The sequence below is a fragment of the Narcine bancroftii genome, chromosome 6 (assembly GCF_036971445.1).
Source record: "Narcine bancroftii isolate sNarBan1 chromosome 6, sNarBan1.hap1, whole genome shotgun sequence".
Taxonomy (NCBI): Eukaryota; Metazoa; Chordata; class Chondrichthyes; order Torpediniformes; family Narcinidae; genus Narcine; species Narcine bancroftii.
Window position 1 is genome coordinate 60892821 of NC_091474.1, and position 24193 is coordinate 60917013.

At 42.9% G+C, this 24193-nt stretch overlaps 1 protein-coding gene across 10 annotated transcripts in view; it reads left to right on the plus strand.

The window, feature by feature from the left end:
* sipa1l2 (signal induced proliferation associated 1 like 2) overlaps positions 1-24193 on the plus strand; it is a 664341-nt gene that overhangs the window by 235616 nt on the left and 404532 nt on the right. The window lies entirely within an intron of this gene.

The following is a 24193-nucleotide window of genomic DNA, read 5'->3' on the forward strand; positions in this document are numbered from 1 at the left end:
GGTCAAAGTAGCAGTGCCACTGACACAGTCGTAAAAACAAATGGCACATTTTTACATAAATTTACTCATTCTACAAATTGTTCTAATTCTAATTGACAAAAAAAAGCAGGGCAGAAGGTCTTGCTGATTTTTATTTTCCAATGAGAAGTGAAAGAATTACAAAATTGAAGTATATTTGCAGACCTGGCTCATCTACTCTTAAATAGTGCTGACAGTTAAACATCTGTCAGGAGAAGGTGGGTCTAAGGATATCCACATCAAGGTCTGGCATTTGAATGCCAAAGATGAGACAAGCACGTGCAACCATCTTCATCCAGAATGGCTGAGTGGGGAATCCATGGATTCTTGCTTAATTCCCACATTGATGGGCTAACTTTAAAAGTATGTCTTTGGGTGATCACAATGAATAGTTATGCGTACTGGATGTAATAATGGCTGTATTAACTGTATCCTGATAGTATAGAAAAGATGGTGGTGATCCAGCTACACCTCTGACCAAGATATTCCAGTACATTTAGCAAAGGAGCACTTACCTGACGTTGTGCAAAGTTGTCTGATGATAAAAGTATACCAAATCTAATCTGGGAAATTAGTACTCAATTAATCATCTTTATCGATCTTCAAAAGGTGAAACAAAGTTCCTCCGACAATGCTATTACATGGACTTGCACACTATAACTTTCAACAGTATGTTTTGTTCCAGGCCTTTCTTTATTTTGTTCAAACATATGTCCGAGCTGAACTTGAAAATAAGGGGTACAGTACTGCAGGAGCTCACAGGACCACTGCACAGACACCTCATGGGGCAGCTCCAGGCACCTCATGGGGTAGCTCCGGCACCTCCTTGTCACGGTTTTTGGTGAGCTCCTGCACCAAAAAAAAATTAGCACTACACCACTGGTGAGAATGGTTGTCCTTGATTTCACAGGAATGCCTGACTGAGTGTAAAATCAATAAGCTCAAGGAAATCTGAAGTTCTGAAAGCACTGCAATGATTTGAATCATACCACACACAAAAGTAGATGATCTGTGGGTTGTGATGAATCTTTGCAGTTCCAGGATTTGCTGATGTTCTTCAGGGCAGCATTCTCAGCCAGTCATTTTCAGCTCTTCCATCAATGACTTCCTTTCCACCGTAAATTCTGAGTAAGATGTTTGCTAATTGCATGAAATTTTGTACTACTTGTAACTTCTGTGAAAATGAAGCAAATTATTCCTGTAGGCAGCAAAATCTAGACAACAATTAGCCATGAGATGACAAGTGGCAAGTAACAAGTGCCAGAAAGTTATTGGTGCATACTGTCACTTAATGGCATTGTTGAAGGAATCTTCCTTTAATAGTGCTATTATCCATGTATAGAGAAGCCTGCTAGTAGTGATATTCACCTCCAAACACGCACACCATCTGTACTTGGAACTATATCACCATTACTCATCACCACTGTGTATAAACACTAAAATCTCCTCTTCAGCTGCTCTACAGAAGTACTTTCACCAGAACACTACACCAGTTTTGGATGGACAATAAACGTAGGCATGGCAGCTTTGTCTGTATCCCAAAAATCGTATTGGATGACTTTGAATGAGCCTGCACTATGTGTGATGGAGAGGGTGAAATTACATCAATGCATTTAAAATAAAAGAAATTTTAAAACTTCATTGTATTTACTTCTAGAATTGAAAACCCATTGTAAAGTATTTATCGTGCATATAGATGATGGTAAAATGTTAGAGATGTTAAACTTAAGATTAACTGATGTGTTGTGGCCATTATTTCGTTCAGAGTAGTTTTGCCTGCATTATGTTACTTGGCAGCTAGGTCAGATCCTACAATGTTTGGCAAAAGTCCTATGCAGGAAATGGGTGATAGCTGTTTAAAATGAAAACAAAAAATGCTCGAAGCACTCAGTTGTTGAGACACAGGGAGAAAAGTAAAGTCAGTGTTTCAAACCAGGGATCCTTCAGTGAATTAAATGGAACAGCAATTGCCATAAATTGGTTGAATCAAGATGGCTGAAGCATCTTGAAGAGGAGTTCATAGACTGCATCTTGGTAGCTTTTTTGAACAGCATGTTACCAGTCTACAAGAGGGCGTGCTATCTTAGATCTGGCCCTGTGCAATGAGAGAGGTAAACTTATTGATCTTGTAGTTAGAGATCCTTTCAGAAGCTGATCAGAGAAATGGAGGGTGCGATAGTACAATGTCTTATTGCCTAGATAAGGGAGGAGTAGGGAGTTGGCTAGCATAGACTTGTATGGTTGGACAGTTGAGGGACATTGGAAGACTTTGTGTTTTCTCACAGTGCTTGACTATATTCCTGTTGAAAACAAGGGCAGTAAGGGAACAGCAAGCCAGCCTTGGATAACTAAGGAAATAAAATAAATTAAAACATCACCTGTACAAAATTGCCAAAAGTAGTGGGAAACTGGGAGATTGGAAAAACTTAAAAGCAAGAACAAAAACACTGAACAACCAATAAAGGAAAGATAGATTATGAAAGTAAAGAAACACAAAACATAAAAAACAATAATTTTTATATAATTGTATAAAGTGGAAAGAGGCAGGAAAAGTGAATATAGGTTCCTTAGAAGATAAGAATGGGGGAATTAATATTGGATAATGCACAAATGGACGAAGCCTTGAACAGCTATTTTATGCCAGTCTTCACAGTGGAACATATGTATAACATGCCAAAGAATGGTGTTAAGTATCCAATGGGAGGTGAGAACCTCCATTCAATTGAGGTTGTGCTGAGAAAACTAGTAGGTCTAATGCTCCCATAAACTCGCATTCCACCAAAAGCAATCCCTATGCCATTGGTGCTCTGTGATTAGTAAGGGATTCCTTAAGGTGGGATGTGAGTGGGAAGGGAAGGTTGAGAATCACTGCTCTGGACCCAATTGTTACTGAAATATTTTACTTGATAAAAATTGTTATCGGCCCTTTTCCTTTGGAGTTATGAAACCGTACACATAATGAGTCAATTAGGTACAATTAAAATGGAGGTTTTCAAACTTTTTCTTTCCACCCACATACCACCTTAAGCAACCCCTTACTAATCACAGAGCACCTATGGCATAGGGAATACTTAAAGTGATAGAGTAATGGTTCTCAACCTTCCCATTCACATACCACCTTAAGCAATCCCTTACTGATCACAGAGCACTTGTGGCATAGGGATGTGAGTTTAGAGGGGCAGTTTGAAAACCACTGCTCTAAAGAAATACCCTGATCTTGATTGGTCAGTGAAAAAAAAGGAATTTTTTTTAACCAACAGACGAGTGAATGGGAAGAATGTTGATGGGCTAGCTGCAGACAAAATGATGTGTTGCTAAAAGAAACTTGGCTTTGAAAAGGGAAGGACGATATTGTGACGGTCTGCCGCTGCGGTGATCGAGCTGGTGCTCCGGATGGTGAGCGCAACCAAAGTCCAGCAGCCTGCGCAATGGCTTTGGCCCTAATAAGTGAACCAGTGGGTGAATGGCAAGGGCATCTTAAAGGCCAGTGACCTCAAAATTATGCTGGCCTTGCTGCGCAGCAAACAGACAGGGAGAGCACGCAGCGAAGAAGGGCATGGTTATGTGGGAAATCTGCTTTTATTATGCATGTTGTGACACTAGCTAAGGGGGGCCACGGCAAGTATAGAAGTTGGGCCTGAGCCCTAATAAAACTCAGAGCTTAACCTGACTGCACTACGAGTGTCTTCTTTCGAGTAGCACGCGGCTACAATATTTTATTTGATAATATTACACCGATGAGTGTATTCTTTTGGTTCCCAATGAGGGCAAGATATCGAGAGGAACAAATAAACAATGAAATTACAGGAAGTAAAACTATTTATTAAAAGGGAGCTTTAATGATGGACTATAAATATCCTAATGCAAATTGGGATGGTAATAAAATGTTGTGAAAAGTTGAAAGGGGAATGCCACGATAATTTGAGCAGTTTGTGACTGGAAAACAAAGTTGAATCACTGGATCGGGTGAACGAGGTATATTAAGTGCATCAAGTCATGGTAGGCAATGCTCAGGAGATGGCGATCATAATATATGTTTAATGGGGTGTCATTGTTAGCTTAGCAGTTAGTGCAATGCTGTTACAGTGCCAGGAATCGGGACCAGGGTTAGAATCCCACACTGTTTATAAAGAGTGTACATTCTCCCCACGTCTGCATGGGTTTCCCTGGGGGTTCAATTCCCTCCCACCATTCAAAATATACGGGGACTGTTGGTTAATTGGGCGGCTCGTGGGTGAAATGGCCTGTTACCGTGCTGTATATATAAATTTAAAAATTTAATTTAAATTAGCTTTAGTTTCAATCTGCTGCAAGAAGTGAACTTGATTTCTCTCTGCAATGCTTGCTGATTGCACGTCTGCTTCTGTTTACTGATGTAAAATGGGAACCGTAAAATAATTAACAGATGAACTCCATTGTACCTCCAGCAATCCCAATGATTGTTTTCAATTCTTTGGTGTCAAGATCTGGAACATCAAGAACAATCAGTCTCTTATTGTTCAGAGGCAGCTTATAAACTATTTAGTTCCCCATCTGACATTAACTATTAAACTGTCATAGAAAGATGAAAAGGAAACAGTTTGAGGAAAAGGCAGGGATAATGATAACCAGAATGTATCAGGGTCAGACCATACAGGCACAATAGTCCACAGTAAATGGAGTCAGAGAAATGATTCAATAAAATTAACAGAGAAGACAATATAGCAGATTACTGAGTTGCAGCTCTACCGTTATATTTTGTTGAAGATTGTTTACATAATGCAAATTGTTCTACAGTGTACCTAATGGATCTACAATGATTCATCTTAAAAACAAAATGAATTAAAATTATGAGGGTATTAAAATGGGTAACATCCAATAACCTGGAAAACACGTCAGTCTGCACCAACAAAGTCCTGAGTGTGCCTGATTAACATAGTTTTACTGTTGATGTTTCAAATGATGGTAATATGAAACTTACAACCTACAGGATAAATGGAGGATGTAATTTGCCAGTTTCCCTGTAATTACAGTTAAGATAAAAATAGAAGTGATACAGATAAGATAAATGAAATATTGGTGGGAAGAGGCTAGTCAAGGGCATAAACAATAGCACTTAATAGTTGAAAGGGCCAAGGCACATTGAACTCACTAACCCTTTTTATGGAGCAACACCACATTGAAGCAGGCTCAATGAGGGGGGATAAAAAAGCAAACCTTTAAGGAGAAGGCCTGTAAGGCTGCTTCAGTGTTGCTTTTGTGGAGAGTGGCATTGGGAGCCATCCTCCAGAGCTGAAGGAAGTAGGGCAAGTGGTGCAGTAGCGCCACCCACTGCTGTGAGGTCAAAAGGTGCCGAGCAATCCCATCTTTGTTACCCATAATCCCCCATGCAGCTAGAACCACTTTGGGAAATGCAGTCATTCCAGCTGCATGGGGGATTATGGGTAACGAAGACCCCCAACCATTGATCCCACATTAAAACACAAAGAGCTTCTTGTTATAAAACCTGAGGCTCTTTCTTCCAGCTTTTCTTCCCAACACTGTCCCTCCAGCACACCAAACCCAGCTCTTTGCTCCCCTTTTCTGTCCATTGGACTGCCCAGCTCGTCTTCTCCATGTCCACTCCTCAGCATCTCCCCTCCTGCCTTCTACCGCATTACCAAGTCAATGCAATGCTAAGTGATATTTCATCTTTACTGGTACAAAGTCCTAGTAATCTCTGCCTAACACCATTGTGGAGATTCTCCTTTTGTAATGATTGCTGTGAGTGAAGAGGCAGCCCCATCACCACCTCCACCACCACCATCATATTCACATTATTCAACAAGAATCAGCAATCCTTCAGAATAAAGTATTGGACCTGCCTCCTTTTCTATTACTACTACTGGAAAATGATGTTCCAAACATGTGGAACTGTTCATCACATTGTACAGTATTTCTGGATAAACTTTTAGCTTCTTTCATTGAATTATCTCGAAGTTTCTTATTGTACTACAAATTCTTATTGACAAGAATCGGTGTCATTTTGCAGTTGAAATATCCTTTGTGTAGTTAACTGTCTGAAGCTGCATGGAGGAAAACCAGCTTATGCTCCATGCTTTTTCAAATGCACAACTCAATATTTAATCACTTTTTCTATAATCTGTAAAGCCATAATAGGCTGTTATATTTACAGGTTTATTTGTGGTTGGTCTTAATTCTGTATTGCTGCTTCATTTAGCTCTGTTCCTTGCTATGATTCTTTGAAGAACTTTGTGCTGCTTGAGTGAAATTTACATGATGTGCTCAGCGTTCCATCACTTAAGCAATTTTGAGATGCTCCTCATTGAGCCTTGGTTATTCAAACTAGTATAACCCTTGAAAGCTTTAAAAGTCTTAAATTGAAGTAATGGGTAAATATTCAGACATAGGAAAATACTCTGGGAATTAAAGTCAGCTCTGGTCTGCTCACACTGTTGTTAAAATATGCTTGTATGGCACGATACCTGGTATAGTCGTACCTGGCATTCATTTAACATGACAAGATGCTGCATTTTTAAAATACATCAACCTTTTAATTTTGATTTAAAATCTGAAGAATAAAAAAATAATTTGTATAATTAAAGGCTTGGTGGACAGGCCATGGAAGTGGAATTAACTGCCATCCGTTTTGGGAAAATGCAGCCTTTTATAGTGTTACGGAGTCCAGAGGACCCCAAAAACTTGCAGCAATAGATATGCACCACAACACAGGGTTACTTAAACAAAAGTAGTTTTTAATTACATTTGAACAAGAAAACAGAATTAAATTTTAACTTATTACTTAACCTACATAACTACTTAATTCCCCCTCTAATACTAAGCGCAGGTGTGTGTAATGTATATTTAAGATTAGAAAAGTTCTTTGGATCACAGTCCATTCTCACTGGTGCAGGCAATTCTTGTACTGTGCACAGAAGTTAGCATTAACAAAGTTCACCAGTCTTTGGTGCTTAACAGGCAAATGGTTACCACTCAGGAGGGTTCTTGCTGGTTTTCAGAGAGAGATTCCTTTTCCAGGACATTTGCACCTGATTCCTTCTCAATCAGTCTTGCTGATGAAACTTGCCCCTTTCAGGGTTCTCCAGATGATTCTCTTTCTTTCAGGTCACCTTTCACACTGCCAGTCTTCTCCTTTGACCAAGCAGCCTTCCAAAGTTTGCCAGCTTGTCCCCCGGAACTGATTTCTGTATCTCCTTCTCTCTCTCTCAGTTTTACACCTCCCTCTCTGAGAGCAAAACTGTTCTCAGTCTGCCTGCAAAAATTACATGCTCTCCCAGACAAGCTGTATTCTGGAACTTTGTGGCTTTCTTTGCAAAAAGCATTCTGTAAAACATCTGTGTTTTAAAATGTATTTGTGTGCACGCTACTCTAGCAATTCCTCCCAAACCACCTCTAAATACTCTGTCACAATAGTGTGCCAATATCTACATAATAATTTCCTAGTGATACTCAATCTAGTTCCAGGCTCCAAAGATTATCTTGATGTTTATTATTTGCTTTTGATACTGTGGTACCCATGGGTACAGGTGCATAGTTCCCCAAACGTAGCAACTTATTTGGACAATGTGCTTCTTTTCCCAAATGTGTGAGATTAGATTGTGGAGTTGCAACAGGTTCCCCTCTAATAACATAATAATTGAGGCTTTGTTTTTGATTTGGGTCTAGGCAATTTAAAAATTTTTGGGATTGCTGAGAAATTTGGACTGGATAGTTTGGAATGAAATGGTGTTGATTGAGTGTTCACATCAAGATTGAGGAGTTCTTTAAATTGTTCCTTAGAGCAGTCTTTGATAAGTTCACCATTTTAGACATACCGCGTGGTAATATGCCATTTAGGTCCATGAGCCCATGCTGGCCAACTTACACCCAATTAACCTATAACCCCAGAACATTTTGAACAGTGGGAAGAATCTGGAGCCTCCAGTGAAAACCCACACAGTCACAGGCAGAATGTACAAACTCCTTACAGACAGCACGGGATTCGAACTCAAGTCCCGATCACTACTGTTGTAATGGCGCTGTGTTGACCACTATGCCATTTGTTCTTGGAATGTTCTTGGTTCTCATTGGGTTAAGCCCCAGAGTATTTGGGATGAGGATGTTCTTGACCATGTTGAAGAATTTGTGCATTTGATGCTCTTTCACTTGTGTTTAAAACTTTCTCAAAGTTAGATCAAAACTGAATAAAAGACAACAACAATACAAATGAAGTTAGTGTGTTTAGATTCCTGCACTATGCAGATAGGTTACATTCTATGCAAGACTGATTTACATCTTAGTCCTTGACAATGTGCTTTTGAGCGATCCCTACCATTTACTGTGCAGGTCCTACTCGTGTTAGATTTCCCAAAATGCAACACCTCACTTTCTCTGTATTACATTCCATTTTTCCACTCCTCTGCCCACCTGCCCTACCTGCTGCAAAATTTTGGCAATAGTTTCACTATTGGCAATACCAAACACTTTACTGTCAACTGCACACTTACGTGTGCAGCAAAATCATTATTTGAGATGACAAACAACAAAGTCCCAGCACTGAACCTTGAGGCACACCACTCGTCACAGGCCTCCAGTTTGATAAACCTTCCACAGTCACCCTCTGCTTTCGTCCAGGATGCCGATTTTTACTGCTCATTTGGCTACCTCACTTTGGATACCATGTGATTTAACCTTCCAGAGCAGCTTTACCTGTGTGGAATCTGATCAAATGCTTTACAGAAATCCATTTATACATCTGTCTGTGTCAGCCTTTTAGTCACATCAAAAAAACAATCATTTTTGCGAGACATTACCTCCCATTTACAAAGCCGTCCTATCCCTAATCAGCCCTTGTTCATGTAAGTGCATGTATATTTTCTCCCTTGTAATACTCTGTAGTAGTTTAATGACCACAGATGTTAGGCTCAATGGCCTGTAGTTCCCATGCTTTTCCCTGCAGTCTTGAATAGAGGCTCAATATTTGCCACCTTCCAATCTTTCAATACCTCACCTGTACTTAACGACAACTCATAAATCTCAACCAGGGTGATGGATTATAGCATAGATTGGATAGATTTGGTTTATTTGCTTCTTTCCTTTCTATACATTTCAGCAACAAGAAAAGGCTTAAAAAGAATATTTTTATGGGAAATTACTAGAGTCTGTAAAATTGTTTTCTTTTAGTAGCACAGCTGCCAGACATGAGAACCAAGGCCGTGCTGTTCTCAAAACATATGCTAGATGTTTTACTGAAGTCTGCAGATTACAGGTCATGTGAATAGTTGTGGACAGGCTGTAGAATGGTAAGATAAACCATATATGTGCCCATCTGCGTATGGATGTTCTTGCAGAAAGACCCTGTTGTAGGTTACAATAGGACTTTTCGTGTAATAGAGCACCCGCTTTGCAAAGCTAATAAAATTGTGTTTTACTCACATTAGTTGTCATACACTTCTTTATACAGGTATGCGCCGCTTAACGTCCGATTGGGCAATGTCTGACTGCATATATGTCCATTGTCCCTGGTTCCATAAGGTTGTAATAGAGATCAGAAATCCCGATCAGAGAATGGGACATGACCAGACATACGCAACACTTCTTGCACACAGTACATGAAGCTCATGTCTTTTGTATATAAATACTTGTATACAAATACTTTCGATCTATCATGGCTCCCAAACGCAGCAAAACCAGTGCTAGTCTTAGCAGCAGCAAGAGGCAAAGGATAAATATCGATTTGGAAGTGAAACAAAAGGTTATTAAACACACAGAGGTTGAAAAACAGTGAATGCTATTGCTTGCAATTTAGACATGTTATATTCGACAATCACGACAATCCTCTAAAACAAAGAAAAAATTCTCCAAGCTGTTAAAGGATCGGCTCCACTGAAAGCTACATGGCTAACAAAAATGCAAGAAGGACCTATATCAGATATGGAGAAATTCCTACTGACATGGAGTGAAGAGCAAACACAAAAGCGACTCCCTCTCAGCACATTGACAATTACTGCTAAGGCACCAGGCTTGTTCCAGATGCTAAAAGGAAAAGAAGGACCAGACTCTGGCGGTGTGAGCAGTGAGAGAGACACAGCCACCACATTGAGGGTCATTAACGACTGTTTTATTTGAATTTGGTGCATACCCTTTTAAGGGCAGTGCTGGCTAGTCACCCGGTGCTTGATGATGTCACAGACGCTGCCTGGGTCGCGTGCCACTCGGGAGATTCAACTGGGGAAGAAACCCACAACAGCGCCATATTCCCAGGGCTGCCCCGCCACATGGCGTTATAAGTGGGGCCAGTTCACCCTGAGTGAGTATGCCGCCACACAACCCCCCCCCCTCCCAGAACCAGCTACGCATTCTCCTGCCACCTAGGCTTGGCCGTCTGTACTGGCTAAGATAAGTCCAGGTAGGCCTCCTTCAGTCAGTCCACCGTAAAATGTTCCTGCCATCCCCCAACATCTAGGGTGAAGGCCCTGTGCGGCCCCTCGTACGGTCGCTACAGCGGTGTGCTCTGCGTCCTCCAGCGCACGAACACGAACTGAGCCGAGCCAAGTTCCTTGGGGAGGTGGACTGTCCGGGTGCTGTGGCGGGCTGGGGGTGGAGGAGCAAGGAAGCCCAGTCTCCTGTGGAGGTCTGACAGCAGATTTGCATCAGTGGCTGCGGTGTCGGGGTCTGAGCCAAAGAACTCGGGTAGGGAAAGCAGTACGCCATACAACATCTCCGCCGCCAAAGCTTGCAGACCCTCCTTGGGTGCCGTCCTGATCCCGATGAAGACCCAGGGTAGCTCTTCCGCCCAATCTTGTCCGGAGAGTTGGGCCATGAGTGACGCCTTCAGGTGCCTGTGGAACCTCTCCACCAGCCCGTTAGACTATGGGTTGTATGCCGTGGTGTGCTGGAGCTTCACCCCCAGGTGTTTCGCCATCTGGGTCTACAGGGCGGACGTGAACTGCGCGCCCCTGTCGCTGGTGATGCGCGCCTGGACTCCGAATCGGGTGATCCACTGGTTGACCAGAACCCTGGCGCACGTCTCTGCTGAGGTTTCCTTCATTGGGACAGCCTCAGGTCACCTTGTAGCACGGTCGACCACCGTGAGGAGGTAATGAGCCTCCCTTGACACCGACCGGCAGGGGTCCAACGATATCAACGTGGATGTGTTGGAACCTGCGAGCTGCCGAGTCAAAAGTCTGTACGGGAGCCTGCGTGTGTCGGTTGACTTTGGAAGTCTGGTGCCTGGCAAGCTCTTCCACCTCTCTCTTGAGCCCACGCCATACGAACCACTCTGTGACCATACACACCGTCATCTTCACTGCTGGGTGAGCGAGGTCGTGGACTAGACCGAAGACCCTCGCTCTCCAGTGCAGCGGGACTACTGGATGCGGTGTACCTGTTGACACATCGCAGAGCAGTGTGTCCGGGCTGCTGAGCAACTGGACATCTTCGAGTTTGAGACCCGAGATGGTGGGTCCGCAAGGCCTGCGTCTCCGCATCGTTCTCTGGGCCAGATGAGCGTAATCTAGGCTAGGGGTGAGTGTGTTGAGAGTGCATTCGCCACCACGTTGTCCTTACCAACCCTGTGTCAGATGTCAGTCGTGAACTCTGACACGTACGAGAGGTGGCGCTGTTGTCTGGCGGACCACGGATCCTTGGCCATCGCCAGTGCCTGGGTGAGGGGCTTGTGGTCCGTGAAGACTGTGAATGGCCTGCCCTTGAGGAAGTAGTGAAAATGGTGGATGGCCAAGTACAGTGCCAGGAGCTCCCGGTTCAAACGCACTATATTTGAGTTCTAGTGGGTGCAGCTGCTTGCTGAAAAAGGCCGTCCATCGAGCCACTGTTCCAGGACCCCCCCTGCACTAGTAGTGTCACATTGGCTAGGGCATTCTTCGTTGCAACAAAAGCCTTATTTGCCCCTTCCAGCCAGGGTAGAGTCTTTTCTTTGGTGTCCATCAGCACAAATAATGGGCGCATGGTGCGAGCAGCTCCGGGGATGAAATGATGATAAAAGTTCACCATCCCCATGAAATCCTGAAGGCCTTTGAGGAGGGGGGGTTTGGGGAAACTGATGGCCGCTACCTTTTCCAGTGCTGGTGTGGCCCCAGCCACCGAAATGGTGTGCCCCAAGAACTGAAGAGTCTCCTTGCTGCACTGGCATTTGGCTGTGTTGACTGTGAGGCCTGTATGTGGGGCACCGGGTACCTGTCGGGGGTGGTTGTATTGTTCAACTGATTGTAGTCCCTGCATGGTCTCCAGCCCCCAGACAATTTTGTGACCATATGGAGCGGTGATGCCCAGGCACTCTCTGAATGCCGGATGATTCCGAGTTCTTGGAGTCTGGAGAACTCCTCCTTTGCTTGCTGGAGCTTCTCAGGTGGCAGCTGTCTGGGCCTAGCATGCAGCGGGGAGCCTTGAGTGGCGATGTGGTGGAAGACCCCATGCTAGGGCTCAGTGACATTGAACCGTGGCTCTAGGATGGAGAGGAACACGCAGAGGATGTCGGTGAACTCATCTCTGGTGGCGCCTATGGCGGCGATTTCGGGCCTGCAGACGTCTGCTGTGTCCAGTCGTATGGAGTGGAACATTCAGGCATTGACCAGCCTCTTGCCCTTCATGTCAACACTCATGTCGACTGTGAGCCCTCAGGAAGTCGGTCCCCAACAGCGCAGTGCCCACGGAGGCTAGGACGAACCTCCAGTGGAACTTCTCCCTCCCTATCTGGATCTGTGCCCTGTGTGTGCCGTAGGTCCTGATGGTGGAGCCATTGGCCCCCTGCAGGGTTGGACCGCGAGATCAGCTACGTGTCTCTAATGCGGTGGGGGGGGGGAGGACACTCAACTCGACCCCTGTGTCCACCAGTGGACCGGAGGACCTGACCGTCACATGAAGAAGGCTGTTCGTGCAGCCAGCCATTGCAGCCATTAACTGCGGCTGGCCTGGTCATTTCCCTGAAATCCACAGGGATGGTGGCACGTACAGGTTTGAGCTCCCCAGTGCTGGTGGTAGAAGCACCAGGGCGACTGGCCCTCCCCTTGCTTGGTCTTGGGAGCGGCTTGCAGTCGGCTGGTTCCTGATCATGCCACCAAGTTGAGGGCTGCCTTGTTCTCCCTCTTCGTGAGCCAGAGGGCGTCCGCACGAGCTGCAGCCTTTCTTGGGTCTGAGAAGTCCTCGTCCGTAAGATGCAGCTAAATGTCCTCTGGCATTTGCTCTTAAGAATATTTGGCAGAAGAGAAAACAAGGCTTGTGGTCTTCCACCAGGGCCAACATCTCGTCCATCAGCACTGAAGGACTACGGTCTCTAAGCCCATCCAGGTGTAGGATCCTGGAAGCCCGTTGCTGGGGGGTGAGCCCAAAAGTTCCCAGCAGCAGATCTCTGGGCCAGATGAGCGTAATCTAGGCTAGGGATGAGTGTGTTGAGAGTGCATCCGATGTGTACTTGCCCACAGCCGGGAAGGGGGGTGATGGATGATGTCGTCCACCCTCACCACCAGATCTTGGTCCAGAGCGCTCTCGAGCGCTCGTGGCATCTGCGGCAATGTTGCAGAGTTGAAACTGTGCTTCCGCCTGCCCAAAACGCATTCTCGGTCGTTGGGTCCAAAAGGGGGAAGCTTGATGGAGACAGCGTTAAGCTCTACTGAATCCATGGTGTTCATGAGTCCAGAAATTCATCAGGGCTCGTCGGGGTCACCACTGTGGCGGAGTGAGCAGTGAGAGAGACACAGCCACCATGTTGAGGGTCATTAATGACTGTTTTATTTGAATTTGGCATGTGCCCCTTTAAGGGCAGCGCTGGCTCAATCACCCAGTGCACGATGACATCACAGACGCTGCCTGGGGCGCGCGCCACACAGGAGATTCAACTGGGGAAGAAACCCCCGACAGCGCTATCTTCCCAGGGCTGCCCCGCCATGTGGCGTTACAAGTGGGGCTGGTTCACCCTGGGCAAGTGTGCCACCACAAGACTATTATATCGAGTTTAGTGCTAGCTCTGGGTGGTTAAGATACTTCAAACAATGTTTTTCACTGCATAATACAAAAGTGAGTTGTGAGTCTGCGAGTGCTGATGCGAAGGCAGCAGAAGAATTTGTTGAAACCTTAGATAAACTAATTGTAGAGGGACATTATTTGCTCCAGCAAATTTTTAATATGGACAAAACCTCCTTACTTTGGACCTTAATCCACGAGGAGGCCAATTCAATGCCAGGCTTTAAGGCTTTTATAGACTGAATAACTGTTGTTAGGAATCAATGTTACTAACTACAAGTTAAAGCCATTTCTTATTTACCATAGTGAAAACCCCAGGGCTTTCAAGAACATGAACAAATAAAACTTGCTGGTTTATTACAGGAGCTGTTTCAGGATGCCTTTCTCGATTGCTATGCCAGTGAAATGGAGAAGTACTGCTTGGAAGAAGGCCTACCTTTCAAGACTTTTCTAATTGTGGAGAATGTTCTAGGATATCCTCCTTTCATTGGTGTCCTCCAACCCAAGTGGTGTTTCTCCCACCAAACACCACCTCTTTAATCCAGCTGAGGTGTTATTACAGCATTCAAAGCCGACTAACTGAGGAAGACCCTTGCTCAGGCTGTTACTGCAACTGATGATACTGGCAAGACACTGATGCAGTTCTGGAAGGAGTACAACATTTTCCACTGCATAAAGAACTTTGTTTGGGCCTGGGATGATGTGACCAAAGAGTGCATTGATGGCATCTGGAAAAAATACTGAAGCGGTATGTGCATGACTTAAGGGATTTGAAAACGATGATGAGATTGCAAGGAGTGATAGAGCTGAAGTTGACATGGTTAACAACAACCTGAACCTAGACCGATGATGAGGACATTGAAGAACTCCTAGAGGTGGTTCCTGAGGAACTAACAAATGAAGAGTTGCTGGAGCTGAAGAAGAGGCAAGAGAAAAGGAAACTGCAGGAAGAGAAGAAGAACAGATGCAGAAGATTCACTGTTAAGGGGTTAGCCTCATTCTTTACAGACCTTAACAGCTTGCTGGACCCATTCCTGATTGCTTTTCACTGATAGAGAGGAATGCAAAGAATATAAAGAAAAAGCAAATGACACAAAAAAAACACTGGACATATTCCTGAAGAAGCCAACACCTCCCCAGGAAGAGCCTCAGCCAGGTCTTTCAGACATTGCAAAGTGTTAGTTCATCAATGGAGGTTATTCAACCTGAAATTCTTCCAGTGGAACACAATGAGGAAGTTGAGAACAGTGATGTGGATGATCCTGATCCTCTGTTAAATTGTGTGTGATATAGGCAAAGAAAGTGTTTGCATGAAAGTTTAAAAAGTGAAAAAAATCAAATAGTTTAATTTAGTATAAGTTCAGTATCCCATAGCTTTGGAGAGTATATACTGTAATACGGTGTTTGAAAAATGTCCACATCGCATAATGCCCAATTTCACAGTACGTATCAAGGGTGTTAAGCACTGTATACCAGTATTTGAGTTGGTAACAAGGGTACTTGCAATTTCCTCTCTATCTTTCCACAGTGTCTTTGGGTATACCTGATCATGCTCAGGAGATTTGTTTATCTTTACACACAACAGGGCCTTCAGCACCTCTTCAACCATAATGCTGATTATTCTCAAGACACTGTCATTGACTGCTTCAAGATCCCCACTTATAAAAAACAGAGGACAAGTACTCATTGAGAACCTTGCCCATCTCCAGTGGCTCTGCATATAGTTGGATGCATTTGTTCCTGAGGGGTACCATTTTTGTTATATCTGGTTACCCTTTTGTCCCTATTTTAAAATCTCTTAGGAGTATCCCTAATGTTATCTTCCAGTGCTACCACCTGATGGCCATTTTTTAGTGACTCTTCAGTTCCACGAAGCTCCTCCAGGTATACACTTAATCCCAGCTGCTTATATCTGTCTGTTGTCTCCTTCTTGCTCTTGACCAGAGCCTGAATTTCCATCGCCATTCAAGCTTCCCCATGCTTGCATGTCTTTTTTTTTAATTTTTTTATTTTTCACACCATAAATCACATTAGCCATGATATACACTATTTCTTTTTTACACATATACAGTGACTTTTTCTCCCCCCCCCTCCTCCCAAGCCACCCCCCACCCCCCCCCTCTCATCTATTTTAGGTATACAATCTAGGTTGCATTAAGCCAGTCAGACAATGTTGTCATTCAACAAAAATACACCAGAAATTCTACTGAGTCCATTCTTTTCTTTCCTTCTCCTTCCATCAACTTAGGTAATGTTTGTCCCCGGTAGGTTTTCCCTATTGTATTTAATGTAAGGCTCCTATACTTGTTCGAATATTTCAATATTATTTCTTAACCTATATGTTATTTTTTTTCTAATGGAATACATTTATTCATTTAAATTTAGTAGTTTCTTCCTTTTAATTTGGTTATGTATTCCATTAATATTTAAAGTCATATAGTTCAGCGTAGCCCTTTTATATTTTGTTTATCTTCTCTTTCCGTTTTTCCATCATTACCTTTCCTCCTTTTCCATTTCTGTTTTCTTATTTTCAACTCTTTATAAGACAACATTCCCACAACATCCAACATTTTCCTTATTCTCCTATTTCTATCTTCTTTATCCCCAATCTCCCCTTCCCCTCCTGAGTTGTCCTTTATCCCTTGTCGGACAACCACATCTCCCCTCTCCATTTGGATTTGCGAATCCACTCGCAAGCGTCAACTGATTTTGCAGTGACCGCTATTTCCCCCCACCCCGCCCCCCCCAGAAAAGATTTCACTTTTCATATGTCACAAAGGTCACTCTTTTAATTCCCTCCTTATTCTCTCTATTCCATTACCTTCCTTTATTAATTCTTGTCTATACTATCTATATTTTCCTCTAAGTACAGATACATTCACGTATGCACATTGTCTCTATTCACTCTTGTACCTCTTTACCCGCATACATATCAATCGTGATCATTTTTACTCTCATTACCCGTCTTCATCCCTCAGTCTATTTTTGTCTTTACCCACATACATATCAATCGTGATCATTTTAACTCTCATTACCCGTCTTCCTCCCTCAATCTATTTTTGTAATTGTTCTGCAAATTTTCGTGCTTCTTCTGGATCCGAGAATAGTCTGTTTTGTTGTCCTGGAATAAATATTTTCAATACCGCTGGATGCTTTAGTATAAATTTATACTCTTTCTTCCATAAAATCCCCTTTGCTGTATTGAACTCTTTTCACTTCTTTAAGAGTTCAAAACTTATATCTGGATAAATGAAGATTTTTTGCCCTTTATACTCCAGTGGTTTGTTGCCCTCTCTTACTTTTTCCATTGTCTTCTCCAGTACCTTTTCTCTTGTAGTATATCTTAGGAATTTTACTACAATAGATCTTGGTTTTTGTTGTGGTTGTGGTTTAGAGGCCAATACTCTATGTGCCCTTTCTATTTCCATTTCTTGCTGTAGTTCTGGACATCCTAGGGTCTTAGGGATCCACTCTTTTATAAACTCCCTCATATTCTTGCCTTCTTCATCTTCCTTAAGACCCACTATCTTTATGTTATTTCTTCTGTTATAATTTTCCATTGTATCTATTTTTTGAGCGAGTAGTTCTTGTGTCTCCTTAGTTTTTTTATTAGATTCCTCCAATTTCTTTTTTAAGTCTTCTACCTCCATTTCTGCTGCTACTGCCCGCTCTTCCATCTTGTCCATTTTCTTTCCCATTTCTGTTAAGGTCATCTCTATTTTATTCCTTTTCTCTTCTGTGTTGTTTATTCTTTTTCTTAAATCATTAAATTCCTGTGTTTGCCATTCTTTAAATGACTCCATGTATCCTTTAATAAGAGAAAGTATATCCTTTATCTTGCCTTTCTTTTCTTCTTCTATTTCACTGTACTCTTCCTCTTCCTCTTCTTCTTCCTCTGGGTTGGCCATCTGTTGTTTCTTTGTTGCCCTTTCCTTCTCTTCTTTCTTGTTTCTATTGTCTTCTGTGGTCTCTTCTTGCTGCAGGTGTTCTGCAGCTGTCGTTGCCGGCTGTGGAGATCGACTCCCCAGCTGGTCCCCCCTCCCGTCGGTGTGTTTTTTTTCATGCGCGGTTGCGCACTTTTACTCGGCTCAGCGAGCCATTTTTGTAGTCCATTATTTACCGACCTGAGGGAGCGGGTTTCTCTCTCCGCAGCGGGCCTCTTCGGACAGGTAAGGCCTTCACCTTTTTCCTCCTTTGTCTTCTCTTCCTCTCTTCTTACCGTTGCTTTCGATTTTTCTTTTTTTGACGCCATCTTCTTTCCACCTTTATACTCACTTTTCTGTAACTTTTATTTCTGTGCCTTTGTGTTTTCCTTTGTTTTTCCCGACTTTTCTGGAGAGGGCTGGAGTTCACCGTCCGGCCACTACTCCATCACGTGACTCCTCCTCACCCATGCTTGCATGTCTGACCCTTCACTCAAACGTGCATGTCCTGGACTCTTCTCAACAAACTTTTAAAAAAAAATCCTATTTTCTTAATATTCTTCTTCCAACGAGCTAATTACCATCTTATACCTTCAAAGTTGGCCTTTCCCAAATTTCCAAATTTTAATTAGTGATCCCACTCTGTTTCTTTCCATAATTATTTAAAACCCAATAGAACAGTAGTCGACAGTCCCCAAACGCTCATCCACAGAGACTTTTCAATTTCTCAAACTTGGATCAAACGTTGTCCACTCCCATGTGAGATCCTCTACATATAGCTGGAGGAAAATTTCCTGAACACATTTGACAAATTCCACTCCGTTTAAACCTTTATGGACTCGATGTTTGGGCAGTTAAAATCTCCTATTTATAACAAACATTTGTCCAACAGTTAGCAGCAATTTCCTTACACATTTGCTTCTCTAATTCCCATGAGTTGTTTGGGAGCCTGACATGCACTCCCAACAAGGTGATCACACCTTTCTATTCCTCTGCTCCTCTCATACAGCCTCACTAGTCATTCCATCTGTAATGTCACCTCTAACCACTTCTGTGACATCCTCCTGATGTGTTTGAAGCTAACCAATTATGCAACATCTCCTTCTCTATTACTCCCACTTCTGTTCCTCCTGAAACACCTGTACCCTGGAATACGGAGTTGCCAGTCCTCCCCCTTTCTTGAGTGGGTTTCTGTAATGGCTACTATATCTCAGTCACATGTTTATCCACACCCTAAGTTCATCTAGCTTACTTGACAAGCCTCTAGCATTAAAATAGGCACAATTTAAACTAAGAGTCCTTCCTCGCACCCTGCCTTTTTACAACCCATTAAACTTTTTCTCAAAAAGTATACCAATCTCTCATCTGTCTCTGTCCTGTATAGGATCCCACCTCCCTGCCAACCTGTTTTGCACTAAAAAATAAACCTGCCTGCCAGGATGTTGGCCCTTCTGTGGTTCAAGTGCAATCTGGCTCTCTTGAACAGTCACTTCACCCCCAGACGAGATCTCAATGATCCAAAAATCTGATTTCCCCCCCAACTCCCCCCCCCCCACTGCCCCACTGACCCATTGCACTAGCTCCTCAGTGTCAAATTAATCTGCTCCATCTTCCCATTTCTAACCTCACTGGCACATGGTACTGGGAGTATCTGAGATCACTGCCCTTGAAGTCCTGCTTTTGAATCTCTTGCCAAAATATCTATACCTATTGTCCAAGACCTCATCCCTTACTCTACCTATGTTGTTGTCCCAATTTGTACTGCAGCCTCTGGATTCACCTTCTCCCTTGAGGATGTTCTCCAACCACACAGTGTCTGTGGCACACAGGAGGCAACACATGAACCTGGCATCTCTTCCCCAGACACATTCCATTCCCCTGTGACCACTGACCATTGTCCATTCCCCTGTGACCACTGACCATTGTGTCTGTTCCTCTTGCTATCAGGTCTCCTATCATTATCGCCCTGCCAGCCTCCATCCTTAATCTCTGAGTTCCAGTGCCGGTCACAATGCCACTGACCTGACAGTTGCTTCTAGCCTCCAACAAAAGCCAAAGTGGTATACCGTTAGTGTAGGGGAATGGCCACAGGAGAACCCTACACTACCTGTGCATTCTAAAGCTTCTGGTGGTCACCCATCTATCTGTGCCCTTAGGTGTGACCACCTCAGTAAAAGTTGTATCTATGATGCTCTCAGCATCCCAGACAATCTAGGATAGCATGGATAGCGTACGGTTAGCGTAATGCTATTACAACTCCATTGATCAGGACCAGGGTTCGAATTCCCCGCTGTCTGTAAAGAGTTTGTACGTTCTCCCTGCGGGCTCCAGTTTCCTCCCACTCCCTCCTCACAGGGATGCAGTTGTATGTCAATTGGGTGTAATTGGGTGGCATGGACTCATGGGCCGAAATGTGTTACCATACTCTGTGACTAAATTTAAATTTGAAGTGCATCCACTGCAGCCCCAGTTCTTTGACTATGTCTGTCAGGAGCTGCAGTTAGGCACACTTCTCACATTAAAGTCAGCAGAGAGACCACAGGGATCCCTGACTTCTCCCATCCTACAGGAGGAGAATGCCACTGCTCTGACTGCCATCCTGCCAAATAAGCTTCAAGGTCCAACTTCAATCTCTGCTCACCAAAGTCTCAAAGTCCCATTCACATATTTCAAGATTCAAAATTCCTGTTGTCGTCATGTAATACAGAACAACTCCGATTATCCAAAATCGGATTCTCCAAAATCCTCAGTTATCCAAATTTTTAAAACATTTCGGATAAACGAGGATATACGAATTCCTCATTTATCCAAAATTTTTCCAGTGCCGAACTGACCGGGGACATCGGGCTCCCGGCAGCAGCAGGGATCTCAAGCTACAGGACCAGAGTGGGACCTCAGTGGAGAGGTGTTGGTGATCGGCGATGGCCAACATTTTTTTTAGTGAGAATTAAATATTATTCTAATGCTTAAAAAGCCTTGCTGTTTGTTATTGTTTAAACACTGTAACAAGTAATTTGCTGTTGGTATTGGGCTGTTTTTAAAAAATGACAGGTTCTCTGAAAAAACCGTTTATCCAGAATGGGTCCAGTCCTAACCATTCATCGGAGTAGTACTGTAATACAAAAAATGTAACACACTCGAAACTTTCTCTGCCTGCTGTCAGGCAAACGAAGAGTCGTCATAAGCATTGCCCAGTGCCCTAAACAATAGAAGGAGAAGCAAAAGAGAGTACCTTCAGAGACACTGGATTTGACTCCAGTACTCTTGGTCAATCTATTAGCAACCTGATCTCCAATCTAAATCTCTAGTATGATCAGGAAGTTTTCAGTGCCGTGGGCCCTTTGGGAGCCCTTCTTGCCCTCAGTACCCTCTCGAGTCTCAGTCTTGATACCTGGACCCCATGAGCCACTGAGCCCTCGCAGGTCTGCTCCTGTGATCACCTTCCCTAGAGGGTCATCTCCCAGGCTTCTCTTCAGCAGGGGTTGTTTTCTCCCCTCATGATCTGCTGCCCAGCACAGGCAGCATCATGTTAGGCACAGGATGTTTTAAAAAAACTTTTTTTTAATCCTTTTATTGACAATAAGGCCAACTCAGCTCTTTTATATTCATACCTCCAGCTGCAAAGCTGTCTTCTGTTGGCTGAAATGAACACCCCTATTGGCTGAGAGAGGAAAGCAAAGGTGGCCAAAACTCCCAGTACCTGATTGAAACTTTAAAAAGAACATAACTGCAGATCCAGTGAAATGAAATAAAATTAAAATTTAATTAAAATTAAAAAAGAATTCTGGAAACATTTAAATTTAGATTTTTTTTAGAGATACAGGAGAGTAACAGGCCATTTCGGCCCACAAGCTCATGCCATCCAATTTACTCCCAATTAACCAAAACCCCACGGGACATTTCAAACAATGGATGGAAACCAGGGCCCCTTGGGAAAACCCATGAGGAAAATGTAGAAACTTCTTACAGACAGCATGGGATTTGAAACCCAGTCCCGATTATGGGTGCTATAAAGGCATTGCTCTAACCGCTAGACCAACATGCCACCCCTATAATTTATCAAGACGAAGACCTTTCCTCTATTTTTATTACTTGAGAGGCCACTGTTTATGAAACAGTTGGATTGTGTTCAATCAATAAACACCAAGTGATTAAAATTGTTTCCAATCAAGCAATATGCAGTTTTAATAGGGAATGAGGAAACTGCTGCAATGTTATATTAAAATAGCGAGAGTTATTAATTTTAGCAGGTGAAAAGGGTACAGTGTTATTGCAGTCTATATTGGGCTAAAGCAATGAATATGTTATAAACGCTCTCTTAAGCTGAAAAGCTTATTAACTTGCAGATATTGATCAAAATTAAAGTTGTCCTTTTGAAAATAGCTATGAATACCCTTTTGTATGGGTTCTATATAATGTAATTGCAATTCATTAAAATAAAATACTTTTATCTTCCCGAAATGTATCTGCAAATGAACTTCCTGAGTCTTTGAAGCAGGTTGAATATTTTCATCAGTATTAATGCAATTCATAATATTTGCCAAAGATATTAAGTTTGCAATTCAGATAACAGGTATTGTTAAAGATAGTTTGTAAATGAATAATGCACTAACTTCTGTGGTATACAGTGAAAGATAGTTACTTCTTGGCAAGGCAGTCAGACAAATTTTTCATTTGACTTGCATGATGTAGAAGAGTTTTATGTGCAGCTGATAAAGTAACAATACAGTTCTCTCACAGAATCGGGTCACCACTAAATAAATATTTGAATGATGCACTGTTCAAGGCATTTGAATGATGTATTTTCATGACCAAACATTAGGATATTGTCTAAAAAAGATGAGAAAAACCAATGAAATATGAAGCGAATAATGCATTGAAGTCATTTGAAGAATTTTGGATCATAATGCTATTCTAATGTGTGAAAGACAAAATGCAGAAAAATCAAATTGGAATAGAGCTACCTCATTTCATTCTTGTATCAGAGAGAAGCTTCTTGTACTATTAGTATATTTGTTAGACTATTTTAGTGTTGTGATAGCTCCAGGAAATAGTTTGTACCACCTTTGGAGGCTTTCTCCAAATTGCCTCATTTGTCAATGCCTGCCCATTTGAATCAATTCATTGCAAATTGATTAAAAAAAAACTGCAGAAGCTTGAAATTAAAATAAAATCAGAAAATGCTGCAAATGCTCAGCTGCTTTGGTCACTTCTTTGGGAAGAGAAGCAGTTTATGTTTCAGATGAAAGACCCATTATCAGAACCGATAAAAGGAGAAAAAAAGGTTATTAAGCTGCATGGAGGGTATCTCTCTGAAGGAGTAAAACTGGGAATAAGGTTTCAAAAAAAAAAGGTTATCTTGTGAATAGGAGCAGTTAAGAGAGTAAGAAAATAGACCCCATGGGTCTGCAGATGCTAGGATATGCCACGAAAAATAATTGGCTGGAGTCTTGAAGAGTTCCACTAATTTCTGATGTTCGGATTTACATACATGACATCACATACAACCCTGAGATTCTTTTTTCTGTGGGCGAGGCAGAATTACCACTTATTGTTAGTGCAAAAAAAACCCGTACACAGCATATAGCATATATATGTAAACAGATGAAAAACTGCAACAGATAATGAATGTGAATAAACTGACTGTGCAATACAGAGAAAATTTTAAAAAATTAGTGAAGTCCACAAGTCAGAGGCCTTAAACGAGTCCCTGATTGAGTTTGATGTTGAGGAGTCTAATGGTGAAGGGGGAGCAGCTGTTCTTGAACCTGGTGGGACGAGTCCTGTGGTACCTGTACCCCTTTCCTGAGGGCAGCAGTGAGAACAGGGAGGGTGTTGGGTGGTGAGGGTCTCCCACTAATGCTGCATGAACCAATGACCTTCCTCCAGCAGAATGTTTCTTGCTCCATATTTAAACATCTCTTGAGCTTCTTATTGGAGGAACTTGGTAGGTCGAGCAGCATCTGGATGATGTCGATGTTTTGGGATTGCACCCTATATCAAGAGTGTTGCAGTATGCAAAAGAAGACCAGGCAGCATCTCCTCCACTCCCAGAGGGAAAAATGGAAGAAACGAGAAAAAATGTGACCTGAATTTGGAGAATTCAATATTATATCCAAAAGGTTGCAATGTGTCCAGACTGAAAATGGCGTGCTGTGTGATAAGACCTCCCTGAAACAGTGAAGGAGGCTGCAGACCAATGCAGTCATTCTCCGGTGCACAGGAGACCGCATTGTGACCATCAAATACAATAGATGGGCTTGACCTGCTGAGTATTTCTTGCAATTTTTGTTCTT